Below are 27,924 nucleotides of genomic sequence, written 5' to 3'. Positions count from 1 at the left end.
TTAGATTAAAGGAGAAAATGAATATAAAGTAGCTCCCAATCAGAGCTAACTATCACTATTAAAGTGAGGATCTTCATGGGAAACCAACATGTAGAACTCTGCTCATATTTCCTGGGTTTCGTGAGATCACCCGTGATCTATAAATGGGGTTCACTTATGTGTCACTCTGCAGCTTCAGACACTCTTAACCAGTCTGCTTTCTTAAGAGTGCTCATTTGTGGAGGGGAATTCTGCTTTTTCAGCAGATAGAGTTTCACAGTGCACCGGCAGGGTGTATTGGGTACCTTGATTAATGGCTCAGCAGATATTCACATTGGTAGTAATAACTAGCACATGTGTATTGGAAATCATACACAGCATATTGTGTGCTCATATTTGATAAACAGCAGCAAGATGTTAAACAGGGATGGTTTGGCTAGCTAGCTGTGATAACTGTTAACACTACAAATGCCAGCTTCTGGATTGCAAGATCCTCACAGCTTAAATATCAAAACCCAAAGAAAGAAAAGCCCCAAATTGTTTCCTGCATATTATCCTGAAGTCAGACGACGCAATCTGGATAGGAATTCCACCCGAAAGCAATACTTCCACTGTGGTTAGCAAACCAGACTGTGTTTCCTTTTTAGTTTAACTTGACCTAATTAAGGATGGGGGCGTAAAATCTTGACATAATGCTCTGAGATCCTTTGACAAGTCATTTAACATTAGTATTATTCCGTCACTTGCCAAGTTGTAACATACAAGGTAAGCGCTTATTTCAGCAAAACTTAAGCTTGCTTGCATGGACAATGTTCTAAGGCTCACACCAACAGGGCTCCAAACATCCCTGTCCCTCCAGCCCCTCTTCTCAAAAAGAGCTCTCACATCTGCTAAAGATAAGGCAAGGTATACATCTGACAATCACTCAGGAGGCCTATGCTGGGAACTCTCTCTTCAGGACATCACGAGATAGCAGAGGCCAAGGTAGGGGGGGAAATGTGGTTTCTTCACACTACGTTACTTGCTGTTTCAAAGTGTGTTATTGTCACCTGTTCCATCATCACAATCTGGATATGTTTCTTAAGAAGTGCAGAAGCATCAAGCCTATTGTGTAGAAGATGCCTGCACTTGAAAAAAGAATCTAAAAGAGGCAGCGAGTGGAACAGGTCTACCAAGACTGAGAGTCCAATTGGGATCCATGTAAATTTTCAACCACTCGATTTCAACCACAGTCTGCTCTGACCCCAGAAGCTATTTTCTTCAGGACTGTACTTTCTACTCCATAAAACATGCATAAAGCAACCTAGCCAGAGACCTCACGTATTTGATGAGCCTGAAAGACTGAAGTGACTTCTATGTAGAAGGGCTCAGTATTTTTAATTCATTGAACACATAATCTCTAAGTGCCCTGAGATGGGAATGGGCACCGGGTATAGCCTTCCTGGCTGAGCTTCTTATCAATGAGAGGGTAACACGACCCAACTCATGGGAAGGAGCCAGCACGGCGCCTGTGCACTGTGGGTGACCAATTAATGTTGACTGCACTGCACATTCTCTAGTCATCTCTTGGGCTAGTGGAGGAGACAGGTTTTCAAATTTCAATTGTGAGCTTTGCTGAGTGGTTCACATCGTGGTTCACGTCTCTCTTTGAGGGGACTGGCCGTGAACCTTTCCCTCAGAGATTATAAACAGTACCCAGCTGGAGTGCATGTGATTCAAAGGCTTCTCAGATAAAGACCTCCTGGAGAGTCACCAGATTCCCTCTGGATTCATGGTTCAGGTCCATTATATGATTACATCTGGAAAGGCCTGGAGAAGACAGGCTTTTGATCTGGAGCCATACAGACAAAATCAGGGCCCAGAGCTTATCCAAGAGCTGAGTGGGGAGCCAAGACAGAGTACTCAAAAGAGGGGAGTCAAACAGGTTGGCAAAATGAAGGGGCCCCCAGTAGGATTGGACAAGGGCTGGGTAGCAGGTTCTGAGACCATGGCCATGGGCCCAGAGTAAGCAGGGAGCCATCAAACAACTATCTGGATTAGGGGTCTGTGGCTGGTTTTTGTGTGTCAGCTCTGTCATTGGGCAAAGGCAGACGTGCTGCAATTAAAGAGTCTGTTCTGGAACAGTTAGTGTAAGAGAGGGTTTCTTCAAGTATGATCTTCTGACAAGAACCCTCTGAGGTACTTATTAAAATGCAGGTTCCAAGGCTCCACTCAGGCTTCATGAATCAATATAACTTGGAGGATTTGTATTTCTAACAAGCACTCCACCCCACCATGGGATTTTTAGAAAATCTAAGGTTTTAAAACCACTGAAATATGGTAAAGTGCAAGGAATTTAAAAACAGAAAACTTGAGTTCTCTTCTTGGCTGTATGATCTTGGCAGTCACTTGACCTCATTGAACCTTAGTTTCTTCATCTGTAAAATAGGGATATTGTATTTTGCCATAAGGGTTGGTTAAGTTAATGAAGATCAAAGGGGTGTGTGAATGCAAATGTTTGTAATTATCACGTTTTTGAGGCCAGAGTGAAATCTTGGAGACTACCACCATTGTACCTACAACAGATCTGGGCTTGGTTCGCTGTCTCAGGACAGTCCAGTGTTATAGCCCTTAGCTATGTGTCTCCTGGAAGGTTCTCCAATGATCTTGTACTTTCTCCAGCACTTATAACTCTGTCTGGTGGTCAGTTTGAGCGCCAGCACCGGGAGTTGGACTGCTTGCTTTTTGAATCCTGGAGTCATGAGGCAGAAGAGCTTTGAGGGGCCAGAAGTCTCAGGGGTCTGCTCCTCTACGGGTGAATTCCAGGGACTTTTAATGTGCTAAGCTACTTGGGACAGTAGCTGGGGTTAAGAATTAAGAGGAGGAAGAACAGGATTAGAGTCCCAAGTGAGCTGATGAATTGGAGAAGTAGTCGGGAACAAAAAACAGCTCAATAGGAAACGTTCTGGATGATACATGGAGGAAATGATCATTATCACAAATGCGGGCTAAGCAAGGTCCAGCCAAATGAGGATAATAATCTGAAAACAATCCAATGAGGTCCGGCGGTCAGTTAAAACATGAGCGTGAAAGTTGGCTGCACGAACGGAATGAAGCACAGCTTGAAGGAACTGTGAGGTAATCGTCACTTTATCAGACCTTTATGAGACTGCTTTGTCCAGTTCTGGACTTCACAGTTTGAGAGGCATGGAGTACTTGGAAATAGTTCAACAACAGAAATAAAGATGATGAAATTGTTGGAGGACAATAAGTATGAGAAAAAAAAATCTGGTATTATTTAACCTAGAGAGAAAGAGAGCTAAGGGGAGACTTAACTCTTCTAGTCCATGAATTAGAGTTGAGAGTCACCACTTTTTGTTTGTATTATGCTGAGGAGTAAATAGGCTTAAGTTCAGTAGAAGGGATGTATATTAAGGAAAGAAAAAAAAAAATTGTGATGAATGTTAAAAAAAGAAAAAAAAAGAGCTTAAACAGGCTCTGGTGGCAAGAGAAAGACTCCTTTCCAAACACTGATTCAGGGGCCACACCAGACTGAAAGATGTGGATGTGACAAATGCTTCTTTAAACTATTCTGAAAGTTGAAAGGAAAGACAATACTGACTGAATTTGGAATCAGCCCCAGTTCCAGCCAAGAGCTGTGATTTGAAACAGGCAGTTGACTTCTCTGGTCCTTAGTTTCTGCATCTTTAAAATAAAGGTAACAGACCAGATGATGCCCAAGGTCTTCTTTCTCAGCTCTAAAAAGTCACATTCTGTAATATTCAAGAGTAATAAGGTGACTGTATTTAACATGTAAAAGTTTTCCTTCCAATAAAGCATCAACAGTAAACATGCTGGGGGGTGGGAGTGGGGTGGCATCTGGTCTGGGCTTGATGGGCTGATGCCATGGGTTGGGGTGGAACAAACTGTGGAGAGCTATTCCCCTTGTAGGGAGTTACCTGGCTCTGAGAGAGAGGTGGAGCAGAGAACGCAGGATATTCCTGAGAAGGAATATGCCTGGAGTGGAAGAGGAGCTTGAGGGGTGCCAATAAGCTACCCAGGAATGAGGACAGGGAAAGGAGAGAAGACGGTGGGACAAGCTGATGAAGATGAAGCCTTAGCTAAGGACCCAGCCAAGCCCTAGGACCTGGTCTAGACTCAACAGCCAAGGAGGCCACTCAAGGGACTGCCAGAAGATTAACAGCAAGCCAAAACCAAGAGGATGGGTCTGTATTCAGGTAGGAGATGCTCCAATTCTTCAGAGACCTGAAGATCTGAAAGCACAACGGCTTTGAAGTGAGACAGACTCGGTTTCCATTTTGCTTCTGCTACTCATCACCCACGTGATCTTGGGCCAGATGCTTATCCTTGTTAGAAATAAGTTCCAGACAGTAAAATGGGGATACTAGATCTACCTCGTGGTTATTTTTATGAGCATTAAACATGATTATGCGCCTGATAATAGTGAGCATGTACATAAATGCTGCTGTAATTCTGATTTGGGCCTGGGAATGGAATTAAGGCAGACTAAAAAGAAACTTCCATGACCTTATGGTTTATAGAAAGGGCCTGAAACTGGACTACTACTACTTACTAATGATCCAAACTAAGTTTCTCATAACATGTTCACCTATGTTCCTCCATCTGATCCTCAGGAATATTTGACTTTGAAGTAGGTATTATTACTGCCCCATTTCAAAGATGAGACATTGAGGCTTAGAGGGGATAATGCCTTGTCCAACCTCAGTCAGTAAGTTGTAGAGCTGTGGTAGTGGCTTAAGTCTTCTGGCTTCATTCATTGCTTTTTCTGAACATCTAGTTCATGGGAGAGAAAAAGGAAGAACTTGGGAGAAGGACTGGCATTTTAAAATTATAACCAAGTTACCCGAATAACATGAGACTGAACTTGTACTTTGATCTGACTGCTGGCAGTTGTCCATGAACAGTCCCTTGACCTTGAAAGGTTGCTAGACCCCAAGCCTCCTCTCCCAACCCCAGTGTGCTGCCAACCCCGTGAATACAAGCAAAGTCACAACCAGATTAGCACAGCTTTCCTTTTGTCACACTTACTGAATGAAGAGGATTCTTCTGTTTGTGTCTTTAAATAGAACCATTACCACTGATCTGTAGTCCTCTCTCTCTCCAGGAGCCCTTAATAAACATTAAAATCATTACTGAGTCGCTTCGCTTTTTCCTCACAGCCAAGTAACCGTCTCTCTGATCTCTCCTCACAGAATTCCTTTCCAACCAGCAAAGCATGCCTGGGACTCTCTTCTCCTCCTTTAGATATTGACCCCAGGACCAGACACTTCTAGTGAGGCAAGAGTCACTGCTTCTGAGCCTAGAGAATGGCTCTCCCTGCCAAGCACAGACATTGTAGCTTCTTTTTTCTTTCTCACCCCAGAATGTGCTCAGACACTCTCCCGGACCCTTTCCTGCTCTGGGATTATTAAAAAATTTTAAAGGGCTGACATTTTCTTTTCAAAACAGAGTCCTGCTAGAAGCATGGAATATGACTAAGTAATTTCTTAAAACCCCTTCCAGCCAGTGATTCATCAGACATAGACTTTTAAACTGGAATGGACTGATATATATTCTGGGCCAAATGTCTCATTTTTGCAAATAAGGAGAGTGAAGTCCATAGAGGTGAAGAGCTGTGGAGGCTGCTTGCTACAGTGGAAAGAACATGGGATTTGAAGTTAGAAGTTCTGGATCTGAGGCCAAACTCAACCAGCCACATGCTGAGCGACCTTGAGGAAGTCATTAACCTCTAGAGCTTCAGTTTCCATACTTGTAAAATGGAAATAATACTACATACTCTACGTGCTTCCTAGTGCGGTTCTGAGGATACTTTGGCATTATATTTACAAAAAACAAGGCAAATGTAATCGCTTATCAACAATGCTGCACTATTAAGTAGCTTATTCAGAGTCACCCTGTGGCAAAACCAGGATCCCCAATTCCAGTGTAACTCAATTTCCATCCTACAATGCTGCCTTCTTGACATTTTTCCAATTCTATAGTTTAAGACTTTCTCATAAGCCATCACACTAATTTGATCTCCACATGCTTTCCTTTAAACCCCTGGATATACACAGACTCACACTGTGGGACTCCAGACTGGCTCAGATGGATTAGAGACCAGCAACTTTGAGGACTTGTTGGGGATCTCTCAAGCAGCCTTCCATGACATCACGGTTTTGGCCCTCAGACCTCAGGCTGATAGCTTTAAAGGGACGGGGTACATTCGTGAGCTAGCTTTCCCTGTAGCTTCTCGAACCAGTTTCATAATACCAAACTGGACACTGGAGATGGCTACTTGATAGCTTGTAACGAATTATTAGTCTACAGCATGTACACTGAAGACTGAAATAGGATGAGCCTGAACCACAAAGTAAAGTGATAATAGGTAGTCGAAGTTCATGCTGGACAGAGATTTGGGAAGATGTTTAGTGGTAATAGGTGGTTTACTGTGCTAATTTGTGGTAGTCCACATAGGAGAGGCAGAAGATGGCAGCTTAGACTCACAAATGAAGTGTGGGCCCAAGAGACCACTGGGCTCTGAACCCCACCATCAGTATTAATGCAGTGGAAAATATCAATCATGTTTCATCTGGCCTCATTATTAATCACGGTATAATGGTCCTCAGGAGGTGGGAAAATCTTCTCTCCATTCATCAAGAGACATGAATCCATAATGCCATACTGATAATCTGTGACCCTCTGGTACAACGAGGTATCTCTTTCATAACCAGTGCCTCCCCAAGTTTGGTGGGGGATAGCCTTCTTTCAGTTATTGGTGAGTTGAGTCTATTCTCTGACAATGTTCTTCGGCCCTTGAAGAGCACAATAGGGAAATCCTACTTTTCCCTGTTTTCTTAAGCATAAAAAAATGTTTCAAATTTCAGAAATAATGGTGAGGTCAAGACTACCATAAATAGAGAATATAGCTGTTCTCGCTAAGCAATAAAAAAGAAATAAAAGGGAGGGGGGATACTGTGAGCCAGTTCAGCCAACAATTTCCATGTTAAAAAAAAAAAAGTTCAACTTGGAGCCATGTGGTCTCAATAAAGTAGTAAAATATATTTTCTTTACCCTACACTTCATGTGCCCATAACCTTCCTTTTAAATCATCGCGAACCAGCCCCAAATCACTGACCGCAAATCATTTGGTGGCTTTGGTCTCCAGGCAATGGAATGTGCTGGAGTAGACGGGGAGTCGCTACCAAGAGTGCTTAGGGGGAGCTTCCACTCCCTCCACACAGGCACACAGACCCCAGCAAAGCCCCAAAAGGGTTCCGCACTGAGATAGCACATGACATCACAGCTCAGTCATTCAGGAAAAAATTGCAATAGCTGCAGAACAGCACAACATGCCACAAACCACAGCGGGCAGATAAAGCCGAAGAACAGCTTTTCTTATGAAAACATTCACGAATGCCACAGGCAGCTGGCAGAGACACGTTTAATTACATTTACAGAAACCCATTGTATCCATCAGGCTCACCATCTTTGGAGGTGACCAGCAAGTAGGAAGGTCAGAGAAGCCCATCCTCGAAACAGGAAAGCCAGACGAGCTCGAAGTTTATGTCACTGCATTTTATAATGTGTGTTATGATGAGATTTGACCCAGCTGTAAAATCATTTGATAGGCTCTGAAAGGATTTCCAAGTGAACCAGACCTCAATAAGCAACCTATCTTTAAATTTATAGCTGGAAATTAAGTGCCGCTGAAGGTGGGAGAAATCAATTATTCAATTCATGATTAATTTAAGAGACACCAAGGTTGTCCCAGGCATAAACAAAGCTCATGTGACTGCCATCTGCCATCGCATCAGAGGACCAAGTCTTGTATTTTGCAAGTGCCTTTGGAACTTTTGTTTATTTTTTTTTAAAAAGAACAGGTCAAAGAGTTAAGTATATACCCTTAGAAGGGATGGTAAATGTATTGGGGGTGCCTTTAGACTCCTCAGAGAAAGTTCAGTGTGCATTGGTAAAGTACGATTAAAGCTCAAGGGAAAAAACTCTCCAAATTTAAATGCTATCTTAAAGAATCCTTAAGCATCAGCTTACAAGAACTACTAAAGTGGAAGTTTGAAAGGAGTCAAAGAATCTTCTTTGAGATAGCAAGGATATGCCTGAAAAGTCCCGTGGACTTTTCTAATTTTAGCCCCAGCCAACGATCATGGCTGCTAATTCCAGTCTGTGATTTCACCTGAGCGAAGGGGGCAAAAAAACAACCAACCAGCAAAACCACACAATGAGCAACCAGCAAAGGAAAAACCTATGGCCATCAAAGCAGGTCTCATCCCTAAAGGAACAATGAAGAGTTACACAGTGGCTAGAGACACTAATGTCTAGCGCCTATAATCTTCTCAGAAACATGTTATTTTATAGCCTGGTAACGTATCTGGCAATAATCTTTTTCATCAGACACCCCAGGATAACTTTCCATTTCAGTTGGAGTGAGGGCAAAGCTCAAACGCACGCTCGTCATATCTTCACCTACCTCTAAAGCCATGGTCGGAGAAAACGCAAGACTCTTGGGTTACTGGAAATAACCTGTTTGCCATTATGTGGGGAATTATAAGCTAGGACTTGCTTTTTTAAATTGCTGGGTTCAGCAGAGATTTCCCATGGATGTATCAGCAACAGAAATAAACAAGCATTCCACTGGCTCCACTTGGAAGTGTGAGAAGGGCTATTGAAAGCCTTTTCAGCATGTGGACAGGAATTCAGCTTAACCTACCGGGATGTTAAAGTACATTCCAGGATCCTGATGATTGTCTTCATCATTAGAAAGTTGAAAACAAACTTCAGTCCCTTTCTCAGGTGGTCCTCCCCTTTGGCCCTCGCCACACACCACATAACCCCGCTCCCTTCATCAGCAGACCATCTGCTGTCAGGTGAGAGGTGACTTAAGCATCCTTGCGGAGCTCACGTGTCAGGGTCTTTATGTTTGTTGTGCAGGTAAATTGGGGGAAATCTCTCTTTAAAATTCCTGCTGGTTACCTCCAGATTGGCTAATTTCAAGAACTGAATCCTTATAAAACAGTGACAGCATGCTTTCCATAAAAACGAGTGGAGAATGTCAGTTTTTCAGCTTAGTCTTCCCATGGTAGGCGCGTCATCAGGAAAGCATTCTTCCCTATTGTATTCTGCCTGCCACTTGTTCCCCAGGACCGTAGCCAGCTGAATGCTAACGAAGACAGGGACCCCATCCAAAGGGTTTCAGAAGAACACGAGAAGGAGAATGGAGCAATTGAATTTGTTAGACAAAGGACTGCCATCAAGTAAAACCCAACAAAACACACACACACACAGACACACACACCTTTCAGGCATTGAAGAGCAACAGGTGTGAAAACGCCCAGAACTGTCATGGGGAAAATCACCAAAACCTGCCATTAAAGGGTTTCCAGCTCAAACTCATCCAGCCACTAAGTAGCAATCAGGCTGTCAGAGCCTTGCTCGCTCTGTGCAAGTTTCCTTCCACTCCAACCAGGACGGAGCGGATCACAAAGGCGGAAAGAGTGCAAACCAACCTGGCGCGAACCGCTCCAGGCACAGAAACGCCGGAAAGAGAGGCTTCTCTCCAAGTATCTTATTTTCAAAAATGGGATCAAAGGGGGGGAGAAACTCAACCTCACGCCTCTCTCCCCTCCCCCACCGCAACTCTAACAACAGAGAAGTCGCGCGGCGCGGGACGCACCACCCTGCCCCCCGAGCGCGGCCAGGGGATGGATTAGGAAAAACCGCGGCTGCGGACGGGCTTCTGAGCCCGTGAACACCGGGCACGGTGCGCGTCACAGGAGTACCCGCCTGCCACTGCCCAGAAACGCGGCAAAGCTTTATTTCCTGCACCGCTACATACACTTCATGCTCTCACTTACCGGCTGAGCTGGGAGCACCCTCTGCCCCTAAAGCAGGTCCTCTCGGGGGGCGCGGGGGGGGGGCTTTCGGGTCTCAAGCTATCCCCGGCTTGCAGCTGCAGGGCTCCGAATTCAATCTAGTTTGCAGAAGGCGGCGGAGACGGGGAGCCGGCGGCGCGGCGGCCAGAAGCCCAGCCCCTCGCGGGCGGTGAGGACGCGCTCGCGTCCGCGGGCTCCCGGGAAGCCTCCTGGCGGCCGGCAGCGCAGGCGGCCCCGCTGCAGCCGCCCCGAGTGCGCCGCGTCCCGCCGGCCGCCAGGGGCCTCGTGCGCGCGGGGCTGCGGGGAGGGGCCGCGGGGGAGGGGCGAGGGTGTGTCCTGGGGGGACGGCCGCCGACTGCCAGGAATAACAGAGAGGGGGCCGAGGGAGACCCGCTGCCCGCGCGCCCAGCTCTTATCACGCTTAAGAGGCTTCTGCTTTGCGGAATTGCGCTCGCCCGCCGAGAAGGACATAGGCTAGTGCCGCCCACGCTTCCCAAAGCCCGGGCGCCTGGGGCCTGAGCATTTCTTCAAAGACCTTCCGCGCGTGGAGTCGACCTTGGGGGGAAACCCAGGCGGAGACCAGCAGTGAGTGTGCACGTTATAAAAGAAATAAGTGCCCATCTTCACCTTCCGTGTACACCCTCCCCAGCGGGGTCTCTTTCAGTGACACTCTCCATCCCCATTACTTCTCGTGAATTACGTCGCTTCCCTGGGGCTGCCTTACTGCAAAGCTGTACATTAATTACCACATTACACACGAAGCCCCCAGGGAAAGGAATGCCAAGCATAAATCTGGTTTTTGTTCTTTTTTTAATGTTGAACATGATTAAGTTTGCGATTAATCAAGTCTTTCCACCAGCATCTAGGAAGAGACCCAAGACTGCGACTCGCTGGGAGACGAACGGGCGCACTTAGCGTTATGTCATAGTGGCTCAGTGACCGCGCAGGTATGATGCAGAAACAATGTGAGAAACAGGACCGACCATTTAACAAAGACTCGCCTGCTTGCTAACTGTAACTAATTAGCAGACAGGACCTAATTTTTGAGCATTTTGAAAGGTCATTCCACACCTTCCATTGTTCACTGTCTTGGAGTCACAGCACTGCTTGCCAATGGTCAGCCTGGGAAACAGAAACCCGGGATTGTATTTGGAAACTTAAAGAAGAGACTCATAAGGGACCCAATGAAGCTATTAATTTTAATGTAGCATATAAAATGTCAGAGGCATGACACATTCTTGAGGTCAATCAGGAACCATACCAGAACGTGTGTTCCAGAAATAGAACTATGTTGGGAGGTCCAAAATAGAGAGAGTGTAAAATAATTTTTTGAAATGAAAATGAAATGTTGAGAGTTTACTATATATCTATCTTTAGTTCATTTTTTTTCATCCTGAAGAGAAGTGGTGGATCATGAAATATTCGATTTTTTTCTGTTATTAAATCCCCCCCCCCTTTCTTTGGGGATTCAATGTAAAGTTGGTAAGGATGAGTTTGGCTTTTTAAGTGAAAATACTCTGAGTTTGGCAGGTGCAGTCTCTTCTTGTATGCCATTAGGTCCTTTTATTTTGTAACTCTGCGCTTCATTTGTAGAGTTTTACTAGACTCACCAGATAGCAGAGTCAAGTACTTTGGTTCATCTGAAAGGCATCACTGTTTTTCAGGGTGGCCTTGTTGGGTGGGTCTCCCTAAGATACATTTCAGATCCTAACCACCTTTCTCATCTCCAGGAAGGCGTGTTAGAACAATCTTTCCTCTGCGAATTAGCAGAAACATTTTATTGATTAAAATGCCCAGGCAAAAGCAGAAGGAAAAATTGGGGCCAGGGGTTCAGTATGTGATGGTCATCATGAGCACAGAAACCTGAGCAGCCCCTTCAACTACCTTTGCTAAAACTGTGAACATTTTTGAAGTGTGAAACTTAGTTGAGATATCCAACATATCAAACGTCTTAGTCAAAGATGACACTCCCTTCAGTGGGCCTGTTTGCTTGTGCAGATGAGACTAAAGGGATAAATGAAGTTTCTGCCGTCCTTCAACATCGTTTACGCGGGGAGACCTTTTGGGTGGCAGCTATCGGGGCATCCAAATGTTCCTGGAAACTCTGCTTTTTGTTTCTATGTCCTGTCCATTTGCTTGTGCTCCAAATACTCAATTTGTGCTCCAAATTGAGAACTATCCCAATACTGAATATCCTGTAGAGTTTCTTGGGTCAGGAGAGGGAGCGGGTGACAATGTGTGTGGTCTATGGGGCACTCATCTCAGAGGGTGAAGAGGGGAGCTTGCTGAAAATGCAGATTTCCTGGGCCCTACTCAGAACTACTGAATTAGGGTCTTTCTGTCTGAAGACCATGACAGCAGCCTTTGTGTTTGTATAACTGAACGTTTTGAATAAGTGACACATTCACATAGTTTAAATAAATAGAGGTATATATACACTGCAGCCCCCTTCCTACCACTCTTTCCCATAGGCCTAGTCCGTATATCTCCTCGAAGGTAACCGCTGATATGAGTGTTTTCTGCAGATTTCCAGGTTACTTTAGACATGTACCTGCAAATATAAATTCTTGCTCTTCTTTATTTCTTAAAAATACTATATGTAGAACTATATCCATTTCCTTGGATAAATGCACCACAGTTTATTTAATCAGAACCCCACTGATAGACGTTTGGGTTCTTTCCAATATTGTGCTATTCATGTTACAAATTTCCACATATAACATTTTACACGTGTGTAAGTATGTCTATGGCATTAATTCCACAGTGGGATTCCTGGATTCTGCGTTTCTAATTTTGATAGATATAGCCAAACTGCCCTTCAAAGGGCTAAACCCATTGACACTCCCACTAACAATGCTGGCTAGTGCTTGCTTCCCCCCAGGCCTTGCCAACAGAGTGTGCAATCAAATTTCTGGGTGTCTGCCAATCTGATAGGTGAAAATGATGTCTCAGGATAGTCTGACTTGTATTTCTCTGATACTGAGTGAGGTGGAGCAACATTTTTATATGTTTAAGGGCCAGTTCTATTTACTTTGTTGTGGCCTCTCTGTTTATTTACTTTCCCCATATTCTACTGGGTTCTTGACCTTTTTCTTTATAGAGTTCTTGAAACTCCATATATATTAATATAATTATCCCTTTGTATTATGAGCTACAGGTTGTTTTCTCATTTTGTTATTTGGTTTTTGACTATGCTTATGGTATTCTGTGGATGTGCAAAAGTCTCTGAATTTATCAAAAGTATATAGAAATGCCTTTCCTATACCATATGCTCTTGAGATTTAATTTTTTTACATTTAAATATTTGGTCCATTTGTATTTAACCCTTGTTTAGTTTATAAGGCATTAAGGTATGTATCCTGCTTTGTTTTGTTCCAATTAATGATCCACTTACCCCATGAACACTTTTTTTAAAAAAATTTTTAAAAATACATAACATAAAATTTATCATCAAGATCCCTCCGTGTTGTGGCACCTGACAGGATTTTCTTCTGAATAATCCCCCATTGTATGGAGGAAATATACCATATTTCCTTTATCCCTTCATCTGTGGATGGACATCTGAATTGCTTATACCTCTTGACTATTGTGAATAACGCTGCTATGAAAATGGGTGACCAAATATCTATATGAGATCCTACTTTAAAATATTTTGGGTGTATATGCAGAAGTGGTACTGATGCATTACATGATATGTCTATTTTTTATTTTGCTGAGGAATCTCTATGCTGTTTTCTATAGCAGCTGCACCATTTTACATTCCCACCAATAGTGCACATGGGTTCCAATTTCTCTACATCCTTGCCAACACTTTTTATTTTCTGTTTTTGTTGTTGTTGTTTTGGTTTGTTTTTTTGATAGTGGCTATCCTAATGGGTGTGAAATGATATTCCATTGTGCTTTTGATTTGAATTTCTCTAATGATTAGTGGTGTTAAACATCTTTTCATATGCTTGTTGTCCTCTTGAATATCGTCTTTGGAGAAATGTATATTTAAGTCCTTTGCCCATTTTTTAATTGGGTTATTTTTGGGTTTTGTTGTTGGGTTGTAAGAATCATGTATATATTATGGTATTACCTCCTTATCAGATATATGATTTGCAAATATTTTCTTCAAATCCTTAGATTGGCTTTTCACTCTGGATTTTGATGCACAGTTTTCCAAGTTTTCTGTAGTCCCGTTTGTCTGTTTTTGCTTCTGTTGCCTGTGAGTTGGCATACTACCACTTTATAACAGCAGTCTTTTATCTGCTGTTTTGAGATGCCATTTTTAACATGTATTAACTTCCTGTATAGAGTTGGGTCTATTTCTGGACATTTTCTTGTTTCCTTGGTTGATCTCTTAGTTTAAGTACCTCTACTACACTGTTTTAATTTTTGAGGCTTTTAATGTTAATAACTTGTTGGCCTAATTCTTTCATTGCTCTTCTCTCTGAGAGTTTCCTGTTTTTCCTTATGAATGTCAGAGTAAATAAACAATAATAACAACAGAAATCCCTATTACTATTTTTAAAATTAGAATTAAATTTAGATAATTAATGAAGGATCAACATCTTAATGTTGTCAAGTTTTCCTAGCCAAGAAAAAGGTAGATCTCTTCATTTGTTTAAATCTTATTTTGTGGCCTTCAGGAATGTTCTACAGTTTTCTTCGTAAGTGTCTTGCAGATTTATTGTTGCATTCATTCCTAACTATTTTATCTTTGTATTGCTATTTAAACGGGGTCTTTTTTTCATCACATTTCCTTGCTGGATATAATGAAATAATTACTGTGTATTCATTTTGTACCATTTTATTTTACTAAATTATCTTATTGTTTATAGATAGTTCTCAAGTATCTTTTACTTCTAACCATGTAATAATATCTGAAAATAAAGATTAACTTTCTGCTTTCAGATTTTTATACATTTTTTTTTCTAATTTCATTATCTATTAGGTCTAGTACAATGATAAATAACAGTAATGATAGTGGGTGTTCTTGCCTTATGTTTGATTTTAGTGGCAAAACCTCCAGTGTTTCCCCAATAGGCATGGTATGGACTTTGGCCTGGGAATGATATATTTTATTATGCAAAGAAAATATTGTTATCATCATTTTATTGAGGACTTTTTTCTTGGGTCAAATATGACTATTGGCTTTTGTCCAAATGCTTTTTTTTTTTTTAAGTATTTTTAGAAATGACCACATGATTTTCCTCCTTAGATCTATTAATTTGATGGAATATGATAAATTCCTTAACAATGAACTGCCCTTGCATTCCTGAAATAAGTTATATTGGATCATAGAAATTTTTTAAAAATGTGCTGGTTGATAATATTTGCTAATATTTTAATTAGAATTTTTGCATTGATATTCCTAGTTGAGATTTTGATATAAAACATTTTTGTTTTATTGCATTGTGATCAAATGTTGTGTGCAACATTTCTATCTTTTGAAATTTATTGACTTTTTCTTTGTGGCCTAATTTATAGTCAATTTTCATGTATGTCTCTTGGCTACTTGAAAACATGTGGCTGTCTATACTTTCAGGGTATAGAGTTGAATAATATATATCTCATTATTAATTGTGTTATTTATGTCTTCTTTATACTTCAGCTATTTTATCTTGACTTGTCATGGACTGAGAGAGTTTTCATTTCTATATATTTTCCCTTGCTTTATATTATTCTTCTGTAATTTCTGCTTTATAAGACAGCTAGCTGTATGTTACTTAGTGATTATGTATTCATAATAGTTATAGCTTCATTTTGAGTTTTATCATTTAACATTACAAGTATCCTTTTTTTAATTTATCTGTTGGTTTAAATTCCTCCTTATCTGATAATAAGGTCACAACCTTACTTTATTTTCAGTTCCCTTTGCCTGGTATGTCTCTTCTTTCACACTCAGGCTTTCTGAATCACCTTGATCTGCATGTGTCTCTACATACAGGATCTCATTCTGCGATGTAGTTCACTGCCTCCATCCTTGCTCACCTGGTTCCTGTGCCAGGCATTGTTGCAAAGCAATGGACATCGCTTTTTGATATTGCTCTCAAGTGAGTCCTCCATCTTCAGAGAGAATATTTTTCCTGGTGCTCTGTGAAATCCTAACGCCTAGTTTGCTTTCACACTATTTCATGAACAAAATGTATCTATTGTTTAGGCTTGTATTTACAGCATTTTTTTTTAGGAGTCCCTGTGATTTCTATAATAGGGTAAATTTAAGCAACTACTTCCAGATTCAGCTTTAGAATGATTATTTCAGTAGTGATACAAATGATATTCTACTTGGTCAGTATGACACACGATCTCCCAATAATGCTCCCAATAATACCAAGTTTGAGAGCAGGTATCCCCATTAAACAGCTGGGAGAGATTGGAGTAAGGCTTCCCAAGAAATTATTTCCTCAAGATTTCTTACACAAGTAGACAATTCAGCTTTCTGGTGCACTATGAAAAGACTTTGATGTGAAGAGAAACGTTTTCTATGGCCCAAAGGACAGAGTTTCAAAAAATAATAAGTAAAGTAGGTTTAACTCTCTTCTGAAAATGCTAACATTGTTGAAACACTAGAGTTTACTTAGGGAAATCACCGAATCTGCTTTTCTGGGGAAACATTAATAATAAAAGAGATCCGCATCTCTCTCAGACAGTTTGAGTGTGGTCCTGCCCCCAGGCACTGTGACCAGAGAAGCCTCAGTGTCAAAACGGACATCTCAGGAATCCAGATGATCTGTCAGGAGATTGTTATCAATGATATTCAGATTTAAAAGCATAAAGTGGTTATGGAACAAAATGCTACCTAATGGAGAAATTCAAGTCAGGACCTAGTTACTGCCTGATAATGTTACTTTCCTTTTGGTGTTAGGGACAGGGTGATTACGATCAACTTCAAATGGCTTCATGTTAAAGGAAACATTAGAATGTCCACATTTCTCTTTCTGAGCTGAGAGAAAGAAGGCAAAGGGGGGAAATACGTGGAAATCTTTCGCATTGAGACACCTCAGGATTATGTTTTCTTCTAACCAGAAATTCCCGAGTTGTCCCAAGATTCAACATCTGAATCACGCCGACAAGCAAGACATTGTTTGAGCAAGACTGAAATTCTGAACATTCTTAGAGGCTTCATAAAAATCCCCAAATGATGGACAAATGCTTATGTTGTGGTCATGCAAAGAAAAGCCCCCTCGTGATTTGGGATTGAGTTTATTCATTTTATATTTATAGTATCTACACCAAAGGAATGTTGAATTTGGCATGGGGAGAGGATGGGGAAGTAGGGAGAAAGGCAGGAATGGAGACCAGCTTTTGTCTGTTTGTGTGTGAGAGAGAGAGAGAGAGAGAAAGAGAGAGAGAGTGTGTGTGTGTGTGTTAACCTAGAGCCTATGGAGTATGAGGAGAGAGTGTGTGATAGTTTTGTTTGTTTGCTTTTAAAGCAGAATCTTTCTTCGGGTCTCTAGTGTGGGAGAGTGACTGGAAGGATTTTTAATTTTTTTTTGTTAGCAGCACCATCTGTTTACAATGAAAGCTTGGCTTCCACTCTTTGGCCCAAATAAAAGCCCTAGGGTGCCCATATAAGTCAAATGGATGAAGCATGTGTTTGCAGACCTGAGGAATCGCCCTCTTTTGCCTGCACAAGGCTTTCATGGTAGATCCACACAGCCTCTTGTCCCTACATACAATCAGGACGAGAAGCTTCTGAGAAGCAAAGGTGGGTCACAGGTCACTGGAATTCACAGCCCAGGCAGCTCACCTGCCACTTAATGAAATGATGGACCCCTGGGGTCACACTTGCCAAGAGAGAGGTTAGCAAGTGGGGAAAAGAGCCCTACCTTTCACCACTTGTTATGGGATTCTCACACACGTGGGAGAGGGATTTGCACACCCAAAGAAGGAAGTGTGGAAATACAGTCTTTGCACAAATGCTAAACTTGGACCTGAGCTCCAGATAAAAAGGCATGTTTCCATAAACAGGAAAGCATAAAGTGAGTAAACAAGAGAAAAGGTTCTAGTACCAGAATATCAGGCCTGGGGTGGAGGGTGGAAGGTAGAGGCTAAGGAGTCGAAAATTGGAGCCACGGGCCTGCCTTTCTCCTTCTGGTTTGTGTTGGGGTGTTTATCGCAGGTGTGTGGGTTTCACAGCTCGCTACCTAGAGGCTGGGGACTTCCTCCCTCTCCTCAGAAATAAGCTTCAGATAAGGACCTGTAGGACGATGACAACAGTGGATAAACTACAAGTCTTGAATATTTTCATTAACGATGAGAGAAGTTGCATGTTAGGATGTGATTTGCATGCCATTCGATCAATCAACTGTTTATTCATTGTTTATTGAATCCAGCCTCTGCTGGATTATGTGATGGAAGGCCCAGGCCTACACTTTCAGAGGTTGATCAATGGCCGGGGAATAGAAAAAAAACAAAACAAAACAAACCCATATGCATTTGAAACAGCTGCAGAATAGTTAAGTTTTATCTGCTAGTCTGAAATGTGGTTCTCAAGTTGTGTGCATCAGAATCGAACGGGTCTGTGTAAAATGCAGATTCCCGGGCCCCACCACTTGTCTCCAGAGGGTCAGGGCAGGGACCAGGGATTTGTATGTGAGAGCAGTATCCTCAATGCTTTGATGGAAATGAACTTCAAAATGTATTTTGAGAATCACTAGTGTAGAATATTATATTACTTTATTTAAAAAGAGGTGGGAGGGAAATAATATTTACTGAGTTCTTATTACCTATAGCTTTTGCACACACCATGTCATTTCATTATGACCAAAATTCTGTATCCACAAGTTAGTCAGGGCGTGCACCTAAAGTCTGGACTCCTCTCTTAACAAGGGTGCCGCCTGTTCCTGAGATGGGAGACGGTCATGGTGTGCAGGAAGGTTGCCCAGCCTGGGTTTGGTGTGTGCTTGTGCCAGGCCCTGTCCCCTGAGCCAGCTTCCACATGGCCCCAGAGTTATCTAGCAAATGCAAATCTGACCATGGCATAACATTGTACTATCTTTATTACTCTGTGGCTTACTTTTTTCATCAAGCAGTACAATTTAGACATCTTTTTGGTTGGGTTCCCTGGTTTTTTGCCCAAGGAGGACAATTTTTTTTGGAACGGCCATTAATGCAAAAAAAATGAATAAATAAAATTAAGTATCATTAATCAAGCCTGTTGACTGCACTGTTAACTTGGAGCTGGGGTGGTTTGTGGCTCGGATTCAGTTAATTTCTGTTCCATGGCAGCAGGCTGTGTGTTTTATCCGCTAGTCTTGAACATTTACACCATGAGTCAAGAAAATGTGTGGACGGATTTGCACAAACTCATCACTATCACTGGAAAAGCTTAAGGAGCACATTCTGCTGATCGTTGGTCAGGAGAACTATATTTTCCATTATGGAGCAACATGTTTTTGTTTAAGACTAACTTTGGTTACAGTTATAGCTGGTGTTTTTGAATGCTTTCAGAAGACTAGTCCTGGGGTGAACCCAGACTCCTGGATTCTGTTCTTTCAAGGAATCTCTTAGCAATAAGATTCAGAAGTGTCTGTTCAATCCTAATCAGACTTCTCAAACATTGTGTATGTGTGAGGTAACCCCAGAGCTTGTTATAAATTATACAGATTCCTTAGTCGCTCTCATCCTTCACTGTTAAGGCACCATAGAGCTGAGATGGTTTTATTGATGAGCCCCACCAAAGTGTGGGAAATAGCCGACCCCAAACTTCTCTAACTCTACCGTTGCCAGCCCAGTCTAAGCCACCATTCTTTCTAGCCCAGACAACAGAAGAGCCTCCTGACTGGTTATCCCCACAACAGCAGGTGTCATCATCTTAACATGCAGATGGAGTTAGGTCATTAACTTATTTAAAACAATTATGTGGCTGCCCATTGAGATTAGATTAAAAGCAAAAGTCATTTAAATGCTCCATGGGACATGCCTGATGTGGCTGCTGCTTATTTCTCCAACTCCACCACCATCTTCCTCTGCATTCCTATTTTTCTTTCTATTTTTCTTTTCTCTTTGCCTCTGTTTTTTTTTTGGGGGGGGGAGTGTTCATTTGAGAGAGAGAGAGGGAGAGAAGGAGAGAGAGAGGCATCAATTTGTTATTCTACTTATTTATGTACTCATTGGTTGATTCTTGTATGGGCCCTGACCAGAGATAAAACCCACAACCTTGGAGTGTTGGGATAATTCTCTAAACAACTGAGCTACCTGGTCAGGGCCTGCTTGTTTTCTTTTGGCTCCTGGCCCATATCAACGCTTTTCCCATCTATTTCTACCTACCCTTCAAGTCTTAGCTCTTAACATTGTTTGCAGGTAGTTTTTATCACGTGCTCTACTACCAGTCAACGTAAAATGTATAAATACATTTCCCGCATACAATGTGTTAAGTCATCTCTCTCCTCAGAAGGTCTTCTTCCATCATCGCACTCTGCTTTCCCACCACCTATCAAAGATATGCTGTGCCTTTGTGTCCAGCGACTCTCATGCAGAAGTGTGGGCTCCATGAGCATGTTCATATCTGTAGGTCAACATCTAACACAGACCTGACACATAGTAGCTGCTCAAAAAGAAAGGAGCAGTCAGGGCCTGGTCATGGATGGGCATCCACCTCATAAAAAACTGTACATAGTATACTAAGCATCCAGATATGTTGGATGTTGTATTAAGAGTCTGATAACAATTATTGTTGCCTTCCAGAAATCCGATAATGAACCTGAAGCACAGCCATGTGAAAGAAACATATTCAAGGATTTATAAAAACTTAACAGATGTGGCAGCTGAGATATCAAGCAGGAGTGAAGCTCAGGAATAAACAAATACCTAGTTCCTAGTAGCCAGTGTTTACCTTGGAGGAAAGAACTCATTCTCATGGCTGGGCAGAGGTGGCAAGTAGCATGTTTAACCCCTGATATTATCGAAGAGCCCCAAACCATAACAAAGTGAGTATGGGCCCCCTGCCATGCACATTTCCCATATTTAGAAGGGATTTCTGTATCTCCTCCTAATATTTGAAAATGGCTGACCTTTCAAAATTATTTCAGGATGGGTGTGTAACTGAAAGATTTTTGAGATGCACTGACATACTATTCTTGCAGATTACTTGTAATACCTCTAAGAGTATGGCCTGTATAGCTTTAGTAACAATCATAATAGTTATCCTTTATTGAGAGAAGTGATTATTGATATTCCAGACTTTATTTATATCATTTAATTCCCACAATGACCTTGCAAGGTTGGTTATAGAAGTACCCTCATTTTATAGCACAGGACACTAAAGTTTGAATAAGTTGGGTACCTTGCTGAAAAGCACGAGAAATGAGTGAGAGGGCCCTCTTCAGACCCAGGGAGCCTGACTCTTCCTGTGCTGTTCACTCCTAGTCCTCTCACGATACTCTTTCTTGAACTCTGACAGATGGCACAAGGTTGCGGATTCCCCCATCCCTGGATCAGCCCCCATCCTGCTCTGGTGACTCAGGAGCTGCTTATGCCCTGAATCCGAAAGTGAGGGAACCCGTCTCCAATCCCCATTTCTCCACAGTGGACTGCTTGCTTAAGAAGTCAGCTCATCTACCGGCAGGCAATGATCAGGTCTAGGATTATGGAAGCGAAAGCAGACTGTTTCTCCTGGTGTCTGTATCATTTAGGAACTGGTGCAGCCGCATATAACATCTACCCTACCCACCTCTCCGCTAAAAACAAAACAAAAGTAAAAAATGAGTGACTTACAAATTACACTAGACAGACATTTCTTGGTCATGTAAAAGGGACGTAACACTAGGTAGAATGTTTGGTTCTGTTACAGCAGCATCATGATTGACAGGGATTCAGGGCTCCTTCCACCTTGCTATTTGCTCTCCTGCCCTAATGCATCAGTGACCTCATTTCGAAAGTGGCTGCTTGAGTGCCAGTCATCCATCATGTCCCTATTCATCCAGGAAGGAGGAAGCAGTTAAGAAAGACAAAGGGCATGTGTCAGCTGTCTTTTAAGGTGCCTGTAGCACTTCTGTTTGTATCCATCTCCGTGGTGGTCTGGACTTACTTAGTACAATGGGCCCAGCCAGGGGTTGGGAGCCGGGCACTTGCCTAAACTCAGGGGTTCTACTACCTGAGGAATGGGGGAGAACTTGCTTTGGGGCAAGCAATCAGCAATATCAACACAGTTTTCGTTCTAGAATCTTTTATGACATCCCATAGCAGTCATTCCCAAAATTTTAGGGTCTTAAAAATTACCTGGGAAGCTTGCTAAACATTCAGATTCTTGGAGCCACTGTTAAAAATTCCGGTTGGGTAGATTCGGGAAGGCCCAGTAATCCTGATTTTTCTCAGGCAGCCTACCTGTCCCCTCAGGTGATTTTGAAGCAAATGGTTAGGGACTCACCAGCCTCTTGAGAAATACCATGTAAGGTTCCAGTTAGAAACGAGGAGAGAAGAGAGAGAAGAGAGAAGAGAGAAGAGTGTGATGAAATCTGTAAAATTATATGCATTATCTAACCTGCGTCTCCAGTAGCCACAGTGGAGTTTCCCAACTGAAAGAAAAGCAAGTAAATTCTTTTTTTTTTTTATGAAAAGGATGAGCTCAACAAACTATTTTTTCAATTCTGTTAACCACCCTACTCTGGATGAATTTTGGATGTTTTTCAAATTTAGAATTTACTCTTTAAAAATGATCTAATGTGGATATTTTTTATCTTTAGAACTGAAATGAAAATAGCCTTAACCATCTCAAAAGATGTATGTAGTTATTAGAATCCCTTCTCCACATGATTTAAAATAAAACAGATTAGAGAGGTATATACAAAGTGAAGGCAAGATATTCATGGTTAGGTTCTTTGGTCACAAAATTAAGGTTGACTCCTTGCAATACAACCCAGCTTAAACTCACAGCCAAAAGGAATACATGAAGACTAGGCAAAAAAACACTATGGTACTCATCAAAACCCAAGGACGGGGGGGGGGGGGGGGGGGGGATGGTCACGCCATCATTCCTTCTTTAACAATCACATCATAAATAATCTTCCCCAGCTAGCAACAAACTCTTCATCCATAACTTGAAGGCAGAGACCTCATAAATTGACTGGAATACTGTTCCCCTGTTTGACCACAAGGCAGTGATTATTTAAAACTATTGATGTATTTTTCAGAGTGAGTCACTGGTGGGATTCAGAACAACCGACATTCATCGCTGTGGTGACTGACACCTCAAAGGTAATGCGAGAGGAATCACAAGCACCCCCTTTGGCTGGGTGGGGGTGGGTGCAGCCACTTGGTCTTTCAGATGTCATCTCAGACATCTCTGAATTTCATCCTGAGGATCACTAACACTGCTACACGTCCCACCTGCCATTGGTGGAGCTGCTTTTGATTATCTAGAGAGAATGAATATAAAAATAAAACCTAATCCAAGAAGGAGTGTAAATCCAGTCTCTTTGTGCCCCGTTGAAATGTAATGTCAGTACTCAAGAATTCCTTTTGCCACTAAATGGACTCAGGCCAGATCCTGACACTCAGACCCCAAGTTCTATTATTTTCCTTGTGAAACTGTAAGGAGAATGTCTTCATGATTGCCAAGAGTATGTGTGGATAGATGGTAATGAAGATAAATCATTTTTTCCTTTCCTGATATCCGAGCCCTTTGTGGTATAGGCCACGATGGGGCTTTAAAAAAATAAAAATTATATATTTATTTTCATGATGTTTGGATCAAAAGTGTGTGAAACTGAAACAGAATATGATTTCTATCCTTAATGTATTTTATATAAATTTTAAAAGTAATGTTTTATGAAAGTTGTTGTTTTTTTTTAACTTAGCATCTTCCCTAGGAATGAGGGGAAAAGTACTCAAAAGAGGCATGCATTGCAAGAAATGAGAACCAGACCCTACATATAGCAGTTTATTTCATTCTCTTAGCCTATTTCTTTCATCGCGTTACCCTAATTAATCAGCTTCGTCATATCTATGCACTCATGATTATTGGCTCCAGCTATTCCTCACATTTGAAGAATCTTGCTGCCATCGTGTTTTAAATACTTACAGCCTATTGACAATATCACTGCTGTTGCTTTTTACTCATGTATTCAGTTTTGGACAATTCAAGCGGCTCATTGAAATGGCAGTCCCAACTCATGTGGTCTACCGTGCAGGGCTGTGGAGAAACACATGCTTTTGGAAAGAAGACGAGCCTTTCTAATTAGGATTTATTTCATTTCATTGTATTTTTGGCTCCTTTTTCAGTATTTGGTTCTTTTCTTATGATTTTTTTTTTTTAAATAGTGAAAGATATACCCAAGTTAGTGGACAACATAGGGGCCCAACCACATCTGGGAGTGTGGATAGCAATGAGAGTTCACTATACAAGAGCAAAAGCAAAATGAGACCATTTAATAAACAATTGTGCATGCAATAAAAAGCATGCATGATACTTCTAAAGGGGTTTTCACCAGAGTTCCATTTGTTTATTGCTTCTTTATGGTTTTCCAGTTGGAGAAAGCTACTTCACACATGTATGAGACACATATGAGCAATTTCCAGAGAAGAAGAAATCTTTGGCAAAACCCATCTAGCAGCCAGCCAGAGCAGACGCTCTCTCCCTCTGTTGGTCTGGAGGCTGTTGTTTTGGGCTTCAGGGCTCTCCCTAGGGCAGCACTGTCACTATCATGGGCCTCCCATTAATTTATTGCTATTATTACTTTTAAAAAATGAGCAACAGAGTCCACAGTGTCTTTTTTAATAATCGTAAAGTCCAGGGCTTTTAAGAAAAAATGATTAAGACCAATGTAATGCTTACATGGTAGAAAAAAAGAGACAACAAGAGGCAGGAACCCAGCCAAGAGGTAAAGAGACTTTTCATTTTCTTCATTAGACTGGAGATTCTCTGCTAGAGTCAAGGCGCCATCCACACAGACAGATTTACATCTGATGGACATTACTTATGACATGACTTAAGCAGAGAAAGAACAGCCGAAACCAAATTCTCCAGTCTTTAAATAGATTCCCAGCTACAAACCAGAAGAATAACACTATTAGGTCTTGAGGGCAGCTGGATTGGAGCTCTACGAATCAAGTTTCTTCTCACAATGTTGGCACGACTCTTTTGGATCCATGTGTTATTTATGTGGCACCACTACCATGTTTTTCAATGATCTTTGGACTCATGCCCATGAATTAGTTTAATCTAATTCTTCCACTTTTATCCATAATGAGTTCTAGTCTTCATAGCCAGCATGACTTGGGGCATACTCTCTATCTCCTGGAAGACTTGGGGTAATCCCAGAGGCTCATTATTTCTAATTACTTTAAATCTGAAAGTGTAGTACTGAGCTCACTCCACAAACCAGCCAAAGGAGGTAGGATTCTTCTCTCTACCACTTTCCTCTCAAACATAAATATGTACGTTTCACAACCAGACCCTTGCGGCCAAAATCTAAACCCTGCATCGATTTCTGGCAGTGTTATCTGGAATACAGGATGTAGCACAATTAACTGTAGAGAGTGTTGACACACATCCAAAAGATGAGCAAAAGATGATGTGGGTAGGTAAAGATGAGGGCTGGGGCAGGATATTGGGCTGGGGGAGTTCTGAAAAGAATTATGGTCTATGCTCTTTAATTCAGCACAGCCATTGAAAACATGTGGTGCCTCAGTCAAGACATTTCTTAGCAATATTTCAGGGTCTCTATTCATATTGGGCATGAAACTAGAGTGACCAACTCAACAGGATTTGCCCTAAACTTTCTTGCTTTCAGCATTGAGTGTCCTGTGTCTCAAGAAACCCCTCCATCCTAATCAAAACCAGGATAATTGGTCACCGGAGAAGGACAGATACAAATAGGTGTTTGAGAGATGTACATGCAGGCAATGCATTTCAGAGTGCCATTAGAAATTAGTTTTTCTGTTATGACATCTCAGAATATTTTCATTATTCCCCACTTGTTACCAAAGGAAGCTGGCAAGGAAAAGACATTCAAGAAGCACAACTTTCAGCAATTACATGAGCAAGATGGACTTCTTCATGACATAAGCCTGGTAATTCTGAATACTATATGGGGATAGTGTAGAAAGCTTTTTTTAATTCCATGGTTTCAGAGACACCAATCCTAAAGTATAAGCATTCATCTTTCTTTCACACCTCCTTCCTCTAAGGGTAATTATGTACTGTGCTGTTTGGCACCAAGGCCCTAGGAGAAGACTTCCAGAAAGCTGAGCTCAGCTCTGAAGCACCATGTAGACCCCTCCACTCTATCCCTTAAGAGCTTGTAATAAAACAGAAAAATATTTTCTTCATGAAGATATTTTGGGTGACACATTTCTGTTTCTCTTGGATGGGCTACCATGTTGAGACAGTCTTCAAAGCAGGTGCAAGGCAATCTGGTTTAATTCAGCTTACATTTTGGGGGCAAATGCCTTGGATATTGGACCCAAAGAATAATGCGCAGCTGCACCTTGGATAAAATCATGACACAGAATGCAGCCAAGAAATGCTTTCACCATTGTTCAGCTATTGAAAACATGGAGGAAAAGAGTGGAAGGTCAACATGACACAAGCCTTATGGTTCTTGGAGTGTCATCCTCAAATCAGATAAAACCGTGGAGATTTCTCTAGGATCAGAGTTACCACTGTGGGAGAAATTGTGTACTGAGTCTGGATGGACCATGGGAACCACAACATGTAGATGGTGGCATTTGAGTTCCCTTAATTAGAAGAGATGGTCTTAGACATCATAGGCTGTTCACTTTTTTTTTTTTAACCCAGATTTTAAAGACACAGCTGTGGAATGTTTGTGCCCCTCTAAAATCCATATGTTGACCTAATCCCAATGTGATGGCATTTGAAGATGGGGCCTTTGGTCATAAAGGTGCAACCTTCATGATGGGATTAGTGTCCATATAAGAAGAGAAAGGAGAGCACTTGCCTCCTCTCTTTTATGTTCTCAGCTCCATGTGAGGAAAGACACAGCAAAAAGACACCTGTCTACAAACTAGGAAGGGGTTCTCTGTAGGAAATGACCACACTTGAACCCTGATCTTAAACTTCCAGACTCTAAAACTCTAAGAAATAAACATCTGTTGCTTAAGCCACCCAGTCTATGGTTATTTGTTATAGCAGCCTAAAGCAGACACCTTATTTCTTTACAAAACTGAGCCGTTTCAGGAAGTGGAGAAGTGGGTGGTGGGTATTTGGGCTGGTGTATGTATCTGACTTCATTAATGGGAACTACATCCTCTGAACTCTTCTAGCAGGATAAAGAACCAAGCAGCCTTTGAAACCACTGGCAAAGGCCATGTACCACCAGAAACTAGAAAAATTTGTAAAGAACATTAGATCATGTCCCAGGAAACTGTGTGTTGAAATGGTGCTGGAAAGGCAAAACTTCAAAATAGATAAAAGCTAGAAGCTAAATGTAGCCTGCAGCATGTGTCATTTGGACTAGGTCATAGAATAAGACTTCACAGGCCTCAACTTTAGATATAGATAATCTGATAGTCCTGAAAAATATATATGTGAAGTTGAGAGTGATGTCATTTTGATGTTGAGGGACTTTTGTTTTTGTGCTCTGTTTTTTTTTGTCATACATTAGCAGGAAAGGGAGAGAGAGAAGGGTCCTACTTCCAAGATATGATGGAACACAGTTTATAGGATCAGAGGCGACCAATTCAGGTCAGTGGGGAGTGATTTATAGCCAAGAGTTCTTGAACAAGCTTAGACTTCACCACAAACTGGTGGAATGACCTGAACTTTCATTGTTGACAGAGCTCATTAGAGAAAAGAAAGAGAAAGAGGCAACTGTGGCAATCCTCAGAGAAACAAGGTCACGTGGCAGAGCTTGGGCTACAGTTCTTAGAGTAAACCTGACAACTAGAAAATACTCAGTTTGATGTTGTTATCAGATCCAGACCAGCAAGGGCCTGGTCACAGATGACCAAGGGTCCAGCCAGAGTCACCTAGCATTCAGTCATAGACAGCTTCCAGGATTTGCTTCCAGGATTGGTCACAAACTGGTTAAAGATTAAACCCTAGGTATTAGCAAATGGGAGACAGATATGACAGTCTTGCTGCTGAATATTTAACTTCAGGATTAGT

The 27,924-nt window shown here is 41.8% G+C and overlaps 1 protein-coding gene across 3 annotated transcripts in view; it reads right to left on the bottom strand.

Annotated features, from left to right (window-relative positions):
* PALLD (palladin, cytoskeletal associated protein) overlaps window positions 1-27,924 on the bottom strand; it is a 344,882-nt gene that overhangs the window by 222,434 nt on the left and 94,524 nt on the right. Inside the window, exon 1 of one of the 3 annotated variants that reach the window (XM_087816544.1) lies at window positions 9,852-9,943. The exons of the other annotated variants lie outside the window; for them this stretch is intronic. The gene's annotated coding sequence lies outside the window, so the exon portion shown is untranslated. Of the gene's footprint in view, window positions 1-9,851; window positions 9,944-27,924 lie in introns of those variants that run through there. 3 annotated transcript variants of the gene reach the window in all.

This window comes from Miniopterus natalensis, chromosome 4, assembly GCF_054644295.1.
Source record: "Miniopterus natalensis isolate mMinNat1 chromosome 4, mMinNat1.hap1, whole genome shotgun sequence".
NCBI classification, from domain to species: domain Eukaryota; kingdom Metazoa; phylum Chordata; class Mammalia; order Chiroptera; family Miniopteridae; genus Miniopterus; species Miniopterus natalensis.
This window is presented reverse-complemented; position numbering and strand designations above follow the sequence as displayed.